The sequence below is a fragment of the Corapipo altera genome, unplaced genomic scaffold, assembly GCF_003945725.1.
Source record: "Corapipo altera isolate COAL_440 unplaced genomic scaffold, ASM394572v1 104, whole genome shotgun sequence".
NCBI lineage: Eukaryota > Metazoa > Chordata > Aves > Passeriformes > Pipridae > Corapipo > Corapipo altera.
In genome coordinates this window covers 5,078,862-5,091,305 of record NW_020884920.1, presented here as the reverse complement: position 1 = coordinate 5,091,305, position 12,444 = coordinate 5,078,862, and the positions used below count along the sequence as shown (strand labels likewise).

The 12,444-nt window shown below is 44.2% G+C and overlaps 1 protein-coding gene across 5 annotated transcripts in view; it reads left to right on the top strand.

The window, feature by feature from the left end:
• TOM1L2 (target of myb1 like 2 membrane trafficking protein) overlaps positions 1–12,444 on the top strand; it is a 57,584-nt gene that overhangs the window by 602 nt on the left and 44,538 nt on the right. Inside the window, exon 1 of one of the 5 annotated variants that reach the window (XM_027656645.1) lies at positions 855–874. The exons of the other annotated variants lie outside the window; for them this stretch is intronic. The gene's annotated coding sequence lies outside the window, so the exon portion shown is untranslated. Of the gene's footprint in view, positions 1–854; positions 875–12,444 lie in introns of those variants that run through there. 5 annotated transcript variants of the gene reach the window in all.

Here is a 12,444-nt window from a genome sequence, read left to right as displayed (position 1 = left end):
TGTGAGGGTTACTGGAGGTGTTTGGGGGTTGTGGGGATCGCTGGGGGCTGGTGGGGGTCTGGAGATTGTGAGGCAGCTGTGGGGCTGTCGGGGGGCTGTGGAGGTGTGGGAGAGTCTGTGGGGAGCAGGGGTTCCAGGGGTTGTTAGGTTGGTGGGGGCTCGGAGGTGGTGGAGGTTTTTTGGAGTTGGGGGGTGCTGGAGGCCTCGGGGGGGCTCTGGGGTTAGTGAGGGTCGTGGGGGGCTCGGTGGGCAGCCAAAGGCTGGAGGGCAGGGGGGCCTTGGGCAGCCTGTTGTCCATGGGGAGGGAGCGACTCCACATCGAGATGGATGAAGGAAAGTTGATGCATCCCCCAGCTCTTTCTCCTGCGTTGTGAGTGCCTTGTTCCAGACCACCCTGTCGTTGATCCTCCTTCTCCCAGAACGCTGAAATCCCCCTGGACCTGTGTGTGTGCAGGGGGGTGACGTGGTTCAGAGGCACAAACACGGGCTCAGTGTTCAGCCTGGAGCTTGAACTGTGGTTTTGGTGACGCTTTGGTGCCATTAGCAGGTGGTTCTGAGCCAGCTTTCACTGCCTGGCCAGTCAAGGCCTCCCTGGGCTGCTGGGGCTGTTTCCTGCCTCCCACAGACATGTTCATTCATAGCAAGCCAGTTTCAGTCTAGGTTGCCACGGAGGGCCCCTTGGGGAAAGCCTGGGCACCACTTGTGCAGAGTTTGATAACTGAGTTCTCACCTCGGCTGGGTGGGCTCTCAGTGCCTCCTGCACTCCTCTCTTGGGCCCTGAAGAAATATAAGATCTCTGACATTGTGCTGGGAAGGAACAGGCTGGCTCAGGTTCCTGCAGTGCGGGGCTGTGCTGGGCAGTCCCCAAGCCAAGGTGAGGCTCAGTTGAGCAGCTATTCTGGGAGGAAAGGCTAGGAGAATTGGGATTGTTCAGCCTGGAGAAGAGAAGGCATCAGAGTGACCTAATTGTGGCCTTCCAGTTGCCTGAAGGGAGCTGGAGAGGGACTTTGGACAAGGGCAAGGAGTGACAGGGCAAGGGGGAATGGCTTCACACTGCCAGAAGGCAGGGTTAAAGGCAATATTGGGAAGGAATCCTTCCCTCTGAGGGGGTGAGGCCCTGGCACAGGTTGCCCAGAGAAGCTGTGGCTGCCCCATCCCTGGAAGTGTCCCAGGCCAGGTTGGACGGGGCTTGGAGCAACCTGGGCTAGTGGAAGGTGTCCCTGCCCATGGCAGGGGGTGGAACTGGATGGGCTTTTAAGGTCCCTTCCAACCCAAACCATTCTATGGTTCTATGAATGCTCTTGTGTTGGCATCCCCCTCCGGAGAAACCATGCTCTGTTTCCTTGATTTCTTAAGCAACAGGAATTCTAATGCCTTTTTTATGGGTCATATAGAATATAATATTCAAAGGCAGGTTGGACGGGGCTTGGAGCAACCTGGTCTCGTGGAAGTTGTCCATGGCAGGTCTTTAAGGTCCCTTCCAACCCAAACCAATCTACAATTCTATAATGTAGCTATGCATAGTGTAGCCTGTAGCTTTTCTATGTTAATTTATGGAATGATGGAAGTCTTTGGAAATTGCCACGGAAAAATTTTGCAGAGCAAACCTCTTTTATTATAGTCTTTTCACCCCCACGTGCAGGGGCAGCCCTTGGTCAAGGTAAAAGGCCCTTGAAATGGTGAGTCTCATGCTGTGCTTTGAGCAGGGCTGGACTCTTTGTCAGGATATATGGAGCATATGTATAACTTGCTGTTTGTCCTCAGCCATCTGGGGTGTTTATTTCTGCTGCTGAGGGAGAGAAGTGCTGAGAGTCAGAGGATAATAATGAGAACAGCACAAGTCAAAAATGATTTTAGAGTGAATTTGCTTTGTTGTGTTTGGCCATCGGACCACCCCTGCCAGGACAAGCTGCTCCTGGGCCAGGCCTCTGCCTCATCTCTTTATTGACAGTTTTTTTAAGCATCAGTCAGTGGTTTGAAGGGACTTAAGAATTGGTAGGGGGGAGGATGGGAGCAGTAAAATCTGCTATTTTAGCCTCTTTAACTCTGGAGTGCAAAGGTTTTCACAGCTCTCACATCCCTTTGCTCGCTGCCAACTTTGGGGCTTTGAACACTGAGCTGCTTCCATCAGATAAGGTCAGGTGTGCAGCTTCCCTTAATGCAAAATTCAGCTGCACTTTAAGAATGGTTTTATTTTTTCACTCCCAGGGGGAAGAGATAGCTGCAGATTTTATTTTGGAAGACAAATTTTTCTGCTTCTCCTGTCGCTGCCAGTTATCCCTTTCTGAGACAGCAGTAAAACAAAAGCATGCCTTGTTCTCAGACACTGCTATTTGCCCAGTGCTTCCACAGTTTGTTTTCCCAGTGAGCTTGTGGAATGTAATTTTCACTTATGTTTCTCTTCATTCTTTCAAAGAAACTGAATAATTTTGTATTTCTGTTTAAACATATTGTGTTGAACACAGTTGTGATGTTTTCAAGCAAGGCCTAACACTCACCATAAGGGAGAAGTGCAGAAAATCCTGTAGGTCCATCGGCACACCAAGAATGTGTGTTCTCTGCCAGGAAGTAGCAGAGGTTCACGTGAAGATTTAATTAGGGCTCTACAATGTCTGCAGATAAATGCCAGGTCTGAAAGAACAAAGATGTCAGAGAAGGTTTGGGGAGAGCCTAGAGAGGTAATACAAGGGATTTTCTCTTTTCTGCTCTTTATCTGGATAATGTCTGAAGCCAGGCGGGCTTTTTATGTTAACTCTTTTGCTTAATGTGGGAAAGTAATGCTGGGATGAGCTCAGAGGATTTGTAATGGAGATGGATAGAGTCTCCTGCATCTAAAGTGCCAATTGAAATGGCAGCCAGGTTCCTCATGGCTGAAAGCTACCTGAATTTTGGGCTGGCTTATATGGTACCCTCTATTCAATTCCCAGTGGTGTCATGGCAGAAACTGTATAAGCCATTACCATGGCTGCTAATTACAAACCTCTCTTAATTTTGCTGTAATACTTTGATTGACCTGTGGACGCTGAACTGTCCTTGTGTCTTCAGCAAGGTCTTCTCCTGAGCAGAGAGGGTAGGGGTTTGGTGGGATGCTGTGTGGAAGGCAGGCAGCTGTGCCTAAGAGATTCCTGAACTCACAAAATCATTTTCATTCCATGTTACATTTTGGCTGGAGGTTGCTGAGAAGGGAGGTAATATATAAATATATAAATATATAAACTACAAATCCCATTCAAGATTTTGTAGTAGAATCCAAAACTTCCCAAAGGTTTTGTGAAGTGCTTTTCAGAAGATCCTCATGGAGGCTGGTGAGAGTCCAGAGGGTGGAATTGGGTGCCATGGCTCTGTAGGCTGCTGAGTATGTTGGGGTTGACAAGATCCTTTGTGCCACTGGGTGCTGGCTCTGTTCTTGCAACTGAACTCTTTATTTTTTTCCAATTAATACTGTAAATACTAGATCCTTAGAGGAAGTCTATTTTGAAAAATATCCTGACAAGCTGAGGAAGAGAAGAGCAGGAAGATGTGTAGGAAAGCAGAGCTGACAGAGTGCTCGCTGTGTGGAGAAGGGCTGGCCTGGGGAAAGAGCTGCAATTTACAGTAGTGGGAATTTGCCTTGAGATTCACCATCCTGCCATAAATTGCATTTTTATCTTTCTTTGTTCAACGGAGCCATCTTTAAAGTGTCACCACTCTATTCAAGGTTATTAGAACAAATACCCTTCCTGCAGGTTAGCGAAAACATCTCCGATGATTAAAGCTGATTGAATTACAGGAATGTGGAGTGCTGGTGACTTTTTTTTTTTTTTTTTGGTCATTCTGCTTATTTGATATTGGCCATATGGCTTACACATGAAAACACAGGAAAACCTGGTTTAGTGGTTTTGGGTTTTTTTACCCTGGAGACTTCGCAAAGGCTTCAGGAAAGTATTTATTTGTTTGAATCCAAACCAAGCCCTGCTGCTGCCCCCCTGCCTGGCTCCCTCAGGTGAGGAGGGCTGAGCTGGGACAGTGAGGTGTGAAATGAGGTGGTGAATGGGGGCATCAAGGTCCCTTTTGGTTGGGCTGTGAGTGCTGCTGAAATCAGCTGCTCTCCCTGCAGCCCGAAATCTGCTTGACCCGGAGCCAAAGACCTCCGGGAGAGACATTCAACACCTCAGTTAAGTGCACTGAGACCTGAAAGTTAATTTTTAACAATATAGTAGAAATTAAGTTGTTCTGTGTGACTGGAGGGGGTGGCTCAGGTGCTGCTGGTTTACAGCCCTGGTCCCTGTTGATGAAGGGAGGTTTCAGAGCAGGGTGCTGGTCTGGGCACGTGCCTTGGAGTCTGTTTTTGGAGGAGGAACAGTGCAGTGATTTAATACAGAGTATTGTTTAAGGAGGCTACAAAAACAAGGTTTCAGCAAAAGATACAGAGGCACTTTATTGAAGCAACAGTGAGGCAGACAGCTTTTCAATTGATTTTTATCAAAGCACTTGCAGTTTCCATTCAAGGCTGTTAAATTGATAATATATATGGTGGATAGTGTCTGTTTCCAGAGCTGCTGTTTTGTTCCCCCCCCTTTTTTTTTTTCTTTTTAATGGGAAAATGCTTCAGCTTGGGGGGGTTAAAACACCTTTTTATTTTCCTTACCATGAGAAGCACTTGAGCCCTTTCTTCACGTATGAATCTTAGAATAAAAATGGTTCCTAAATAAATGAGTTGATGGCTACATGCAGGAGCAGAGAAATGCATTAGAGGCAGCAGCCCATGGCAGTCCTGTGGGAGGCATTAATCCAGGCTTTCTTGTCCACATTTTCCCTAAGTTCCCTTCAGAGTAAACTTACTACTTTGCTGTGCTGTAAGTGGAACATTTTTTTAAATACGAGCCTTTTCCCAATGCTAGAAGTCAGTGTTTAAAGTGCACACCATAATCTTAGGATCTGCTCCCAATAAAATTCCATTTTTGCAGCGTGCTGTTGGGCTCTGAATCGTCTCTCTCTTCATTCATTGCATTATAATAAAAAGTCATTTGCATTTACTCATAACCACAGAAGCATTGTGCCCTGTTCTAAGGGAAGCTTTCCTCAGTACAAGGTGGCAGAAACTTTTCTCGCTGTGTCAAAAAGATGAGTTTTGTCTTTGCCAGCAGTGAAAAGGGCACAAGAAGTTCTCTCCTCAGAGTTTAAGTACTTTTCTAGGTACTCCTGTAGCTGGTCAGTTGTTAGAAATCCAGCCCCCCACTGCTCATTCAGAATTGTGCTTGTCATGCAAAAAGAGAGTCTGATAAAGTGCTTTTAGTTTTATAAGATTATTTGGATCTGCTTTCACTTCACGACAATGGATTATGTTGTAAGGAAAATCTCCATGAAATATGAAAATGGATATCTTTGCTTTTAAAGGAGCAAATAAATACTGAGTCATGAATCTGGCAACTTGGAGAGAAACTACATACACGTGTGAAGCTGGGTAATTAGTATAATACCATTTAATACTGGGTTTCTAAGGCTGGATTTATTTTAGAGGCACAAAAGCAGATTGTAGTTCATGAAGGTATTATAACATGTATTTTTGGGTAATGCAGTTTTATCTCTTTCAGCACGATACGCTTAAATGTGTATTCCATATGCTTCTAATATAAATCTATATGTGAGAGTGAGGGCAGCTCGTTCCCAGTTTGTTGCTGCTCTGTTCAGGGACTCAGCAGATTTTTTTTTTTTAAACTGTATATTTAAAATAGGCTTGACTAAAACCCACAGAAAATCCCCACAAACCCTTCCAACCGATCCAATATTTCACCCAAAACAATGTTCACAAAAAAAAAAAAAAAGTATTGCTTGTTTTCCTTAGTTAAGAACAGTTTTAAGTTAGTCTGACTTTCCTTTGTTTTCATAAGCTACACCGAGTTTTTAATTAACGATTCTTTGAAGGTGATGAAGCCATTTGGTGGCATCCTGAGTGATAATGGGAGTGGAGGGACAGCAGCAGCTCTGGCAGAAGTTTTGGTGAGATGATCCTTCCTGGGGAAGGTGCTGCGTGGCACCTGCAGGGCTGGGGCTCTTCAGGGCTGGCCTGGCAACCTCCTTCCTCATATGGTGTTTCATACTTGACTAAAAATTATTTCACCCTTTGAGTTTTGGTTTCAAAATCTGTGCAGTGGATAGTGGATAGGGAGCACAGGGAGAAAGGATGTTGTGGGAGCCCTGAGAAGTGAGGAAGTGACCCGAAAGCCCAGCCTGGGTAAACACAGTGATGAATCTGAACAGATCCCCCAGAACTAGTTTTCCCACTTTCTTGTTTGCTTCTGCCTGGAGAATTCCTAGTTTTCTATATAAAAGAAACTTGTTGCTGAGTAAAAAAATCCTATCAAGAATAAATAAGCCTTGTTTTCCATATTTGCTTATTCTCCTGATGGTTCTCCCTGGTCTTTTCCATTACCATCAATGGCAAAGGGCTCATTTAAAACTGAGGATTTTCCAGGACAAAAGATACTGGTCTAAAAGCTTTGCTAGAGCTGGATTTCTCCTCCCTTAAGAGCAGCTCCTTTGCTCCAGGTAAACATGTCTTTACACAGCCCATGGAGCCAGATCTTCCCATCTGTAGGTAACTCTTTCCATTGCTCAAGAAAGGGAGATGCAAATAAATCCAGCCAGTCTATTACTGGCAGCACTGTCCTTAAATTGAAATATATGCTCTGTGATTGTCCCATACCTGCCAGAATTTTCAGGTGGGCTCCATAATGTAGTAACTCGTTTCAAAACCAAAAACTAGGGAAGAAAAAAATGTCCATGTGTGTACATGCCCTGTCTGTGTCTGAGCAATTCCTGGCATGGCTGTGTGTGGACTATTTACTCATGGTGCTGTATGTCTCAGTTCACAGCATTTGGCAGCTCAGCATAGTCTCAGAGAGCATCAGGAGACTCAAAAAAAAAAAAAAAAGAGAGAGAGGATATTCAGAAGAAACCTGTTGAATAATTTGGTTAGCCTGTAAGCCTGCTTAGTCCTTGAAAGTAAGGGAGTCTGTTCCCCAGCTGGTCCTCGGAAACCTTCTGGGTTAAATTACTTTGGGAAGAAATTCTTTGTTCAAATTCAGATGAAAGAAAACGTACACAAAGTGAAGGCACAGATTGGTGTCATAAACTGTGTTTGAATCCCAAGAACTTTGCAGAGCGTTGGTTTCTTGTTCTTAAGGCAAGAAAGACTTTGTTGCATCCCAAATGTGGTCAGGAATGTTGTTAACTTGGGCATGTTGCATCCTCTGTATTTTCATGGGATAAATCTACTGCAAGAAGTGTGACTGGCTTCGTGTTTCACCCAGATAACAAAAATGCATGTTTCTTGCCTAGCTGAGTAAATGCAGAAAAGTCCCTTTTTAAAATCTGGTATTTCCTGACTTTTTTTTTTTTTTAACTTTTATTTTGTCTCAGTTATAGCTTTCTGCATTTATTTTCCTTTTGGAAGGAAGGGGGTGTCTTTCCTTGCCCATAAACACAAAGAGCTACCTTGAGCATATTAAATAAATTGCAAGCTTCAGCAGCTTTGCCAGCAAATTTTGGAAAGTTTTTATGATATTCTGGGCCTACAGGCTTGCAGTGTTTCACAGCTCCCAACCACTTTGTCTTCTGAGACTAATAAATATGTCTGTTTGCTCCAATCAGTTAACAGAGTGTTAAGGAATTTCACCAGTTAATTGCTTCCTAATTTAAGATCAGGAGAGGAAAATATGCAAACTTTATTGGAATATTTCATTTGGAGTGAGTCTGGAAATCCATCTCCACACTGTGACCCAAGTTATTTCCTGGATGCTGTCTGGTATTTTCCTGAGCAGTTGTTATGGGATATAGGCATGATAATAAGATGATTGACAGTGGGATGTAGAGGTTAAGCTGGATGCAGCATATATTTGGGATTGGGGTACTCTTATTTCACATTTAAGCTGTTGTAGTAAATAGCCTGTTTTTTCATTATCTTTGAGCTGCCCTTTCTCTGCTGATTTTCGTTGTTTTAATTAGAAAGGTATTTTGCTGAAAAGAGCGATCTCAGACCTTTGTGAAATTTTCTGCTAGTACAAATAATGGTAAATCTGAAATCACTTATTAGACAAGAAGTTGTTATGGCAACTATAAGATGGTTGGCTAATCAGAGAGTGAGATCAGTTTTTATTTACAAGTGTAATGAGCAATTAAGTTTGAGCAGCTGTCAGACTTGGAAAGTGATTAAAGTTCAGCAAACAACCCAAATGGGTCAGTGTTCAGTTCTGATGGTTTTCTGACTCTGCAGCTTGATCATCTGTGGGTTTTACCTACTATAATTAAAACTGCCTTTAAAATCCCCATCCGTGCCAATGACTTGGCATAGCCAGTGAGTAATGAAAATTCCCTTTTCCAACCGGGTTCTTTAACAGGTATTGACCTGGAGTCTTGCTGTGGGTAATGAGGTATTTCACGTGTAGCATTCCTTAAAGCAAAGCTCAGTTTGGATGCTGGTTTGCAGAATCATCTCCTGGCTGTCGGGGATCACCAGGAGGGAGCTGAAACGGTGCAGCCTCGCTCAGGGCTCGGAGCACCTCTAAAGGCTCTCTTTCATTAAAGGCATCATTATGCTGTTCTTGGTTGCTTAGGGAGCTGCTGCTGGGCTCATAGGAAGGACGTGCACAGTGTGCATGAACATCAAACCCAAAAGAAGGGGAGAAAGTCTTGATTCACCCAGAAAGGTACAGGAATGCCCAGGAGAGCCGGAGCTGGTGAAGCTCAGTTGTTGGGCTGGTCACCAGCGACAGGGCAGGCTGCTGGTCCTCATGGCCTTCCCAAGCAGGAGCTGGTTCTCTGCAGATTCTGGAAGATTGGATATGTTCACAGTGGGAAAGTTACCTTCCCATCCATACTCTGCACCAGCTCAGCCTATTTCATTCCTGGGGTTTGCTTCCCTGCTGCACATGTTAAATAAACCAAACTGTTTGTAAGCCTTACTCAAAACCTGTGTTTTAGTTAGAATTTTAACTGTCCAAGGACCAATGGAGCTGTTTTCCAAAAGTATGCTGCAGTCCCCTGATACATTTACATTTTTATTAATTTTGCCACACTAATAGTGTGATGTAATGGAGGTGATTGCAGTGGAACGTGAAATGGATTGGGACAGCTCCTGACCTGAAGAATTTACGGAGTCGTGTGACTAGATAACACAAGTTGCTGAATGGGGACTTAAGGGAAAATTAATATGACAGTCTCAGAAATAGGCATTTGCATACTTGACCTAAACTTCTGGTATTTACATTTCCTATTTATCAGTCTTTTCCAGGCTTATCTACAGCAGTGGCACATGAGAAACAGGGCCGTAGAAACGGAGCAGAATTTTTAGCAGGGTTATTAGAGACCAAGAAATCCGCATTTCTCAGCCTCCCAGATGGGATTGCACACATGTATGTTTGTTACTACTGTTGCCTGATTTGCTCTCGGGTTTCCTGAGAAGATTGTTTGGGAGTGTTTATCCGCTAAAGCTTCTGCCGGCATAGCAAGCCTGGCTTCTTGGAATGGGCAGCTGGCAATGGAGCCCTTCAGTGACCGCAGCGCTGGCAAAAGTAATTCCTGTTACCCAGTGGAAGAGGAGCCAGCTCTCCCCTCTTCCCGTGGTGAAAACACTTAGTGTATTCCAGACGCTGATCTTCGAGCCGCGGAGATCTTGAAGAATTGGAAGGGGGTTTTGGAGCTGGCTGCCTCTTGCATAGGCCTGCTGTGGTCCTGTAGAGCAGCGTGAGGGAAGGCTGGAAAACTGAAAAGCAAACTGGAGCTTTCACACTAGAAAATGTGAGCTGTGAGCCCTCAAAAGCTGCCGACTCCTCTGTCTAGTTCACTCCACGTGGGGGATAATTGTGGTTTTCCAGAGGACGCAGCTTCGTAGTTGTAGATATGTAGGAGAGCTGGGGGTGGGAAAGTGGAATAGTTACTTTCGGAGTTGTTTCATTTCATTCATAACACATTTTAATTACCACATACAAACGTTTGCTTAAAAATCTGCTGTAGCAAAGGAGTAAACTTGTTCTTGTAACTGCTTCCTTGTAGGAATGGGAGATTTTGCCTATTTTTTCCCCTCACTAAATAGTGTTTCAAGTTTATTTTAAGCATGTGAAAATGTGGGCAATTGACTCATAACCTGTAAAAAATAATACAAATAATACTAACGTAGGAGCCTGATGATTCTCTCTGCTTTATGGTTTGTTTGCAGCAAACAACATGTTACAAGTGAGCAGGTGGGAGGGGGAGTTTTAAATATATGGGGATGGATTTTTAGAGTTTGCAGCTGACGTGGATTAAAAATTCTTAGAACATTTCATCCATGAAAGGCAATTAGTTTTGTTTTATGAATATGAAAAGCACGTAGCTTGTAAGTACTGGAGTGAAGTCCCAAGTGAGTTATTAGAACTTGCTTTACTCATGTAGTACAAAATTAGCCATCAAGAGCTGATAGATTTCAAATATAGCTCACTGACACACTGATCATCCATAACTTTTCATAAAGACATTTTTTTGGGCTCACCTGTAATTACTGGATGCTGTTGAAGTCCTGAATGGGGCAGGTAGTCACAGATCAGGACGCCTCCTTGCTCTTGATGGTGATTACAGCATATTGTGCAGCTGAGATATTGAATTGTGATACCTCTCTGCCCTCTTTCACAACTTTCAGCTGCTCCTTTCTCTCAGATTCATAAGTTAAGGCTGATAAAATGAATGGAGTATGCTCTTTTTTTTATTTTTGGCATTAGGATAAATTCACATATTAGATGGGTTTTTTGGAATAACGGGGTTCTTTGTGTGACTTGTCTCAGTGGTGAGAAAAGCTTCTCAGCTACTATCAGGTGTTTTGAAAATTACTATTTTTCAGCTTCTTTGCCTGGTTTCTTTGTCTGGATTTTTTTTTTTTCACAGTGAGGGAGAGCCAAATACTCAGCTGTTAAGAAATTTGGTATTTCCAGTGTTGATCAGCTGATGTTACTCATCCAGTACGTCAGTGTTTTAACACCTGAGATTCTCAGTTAAGGGACTGGTAGCCCCAGTTAAGGAACAAGGTCATCTGAATTCCATGGGGAAATTAAAACAGTATAAAAACTCTTTGGCAAGTGCTGAGCTAAAATCCAAGTTCTGCCTGTGGAAATGACTGAGTGTCGAGTTGTTATAGAGCACTGGCTGCTGTACAGTGGCCAAAGGAGGAGGAGATTTGGGTGAGCATCCCAATTCACTGACCTGTTCAAACAGTGCTGTGCTGATAAATTCTCCCCCACGGAGTCACACGGACACGTCGCAGCAGTGGAATTCAGAAAAGGCAAATCCGAGGGAGACCGTTTTGTCACCCGGGAGGCTTTAATTTATGGTTTTGTGCCTCTCATCCAGAGAAGAAAGATGGACACTCAGAGTGGGATGATATTAAACTGCTGGAAGTGCCGCCTAATAGATCACAGATGTTTGTCAAGCAGCAAATCATCATCCCCCCCGACACAGCAGGACGAGGGGACACTGCCACGAGATGTGACGTGTCATAAAGGAACGTTGATTTGTTGCTCCCCTACAGTAAATCACGCAGCAAACGTCTCCATTCAAATCCATTCAAATCCATTAATACAGGGCGTAGATTTTAAAACTGCTCTGACATTTCTGATTGAAGGCTTTGGCGTTATCGATCCCCGACGTGAGCGGGTCGCTGTTTGTCAATCGTCAAGTAGCACCATCATCTGAATGTCACGGGGTTTGCAGTGAGGTGGGAATCTGGCCAAGGTCACCGCTGAAAGGGATGAAGAAACGTGCAGTGCAGGCTGAATTTTGGGGGAAAGTGCCTCTGAATCATGCAAATGGCTCCATGAGCTGGGAGCTGCTGCCGTATGACCTCGCGCTGAAGGACGGCTATTTACGGTACACGGGTCAACATGTGAGCTCTGATGAGTGTCAGGGCATGGGAGGAAGGAGGTTTTCTGTGCTTTGTTTCTAAAGCCATGTAGAATGGAAAAGTCAGAGGGATTTCACTGGGTTTTAAAGAAGCAGTAGCCTCTCTCTGCCATCTGTTTTGGAAGAGAGCAACTTACATACACATGTCATTCAGTGGAGCTTGCTGTCAGCAGCAACAATTTCTGCTGATGGGGGAACTTCAGGGAGAAGATTCATAACAAAAGTCTTTATTGTATAGAAACACACCGTTCGTCTTGGGATCCTGCTTCCAAATGCCTTTAAGGACTGTGACTAAACCACTGTTTGTGCCTGAGATGAATGACATCTGAGTACAGAAGCTGCCTGGACCAGGTTCCCCTGCCAGGCCGTTTTTGTGCAATACAAGAGGGGATGGGAAAGTCCACCTGGTTTTACACCCTCCAATGCATCAAGACCTTTGAGATGTGATAAACTAAGTGAGTCAGGCTGATATGCTTTCTTGCCTGCTCTGATATTACTCTAAGTCTTTCTGTTTTGGTTTTCTTTTAGTTCAGGTGA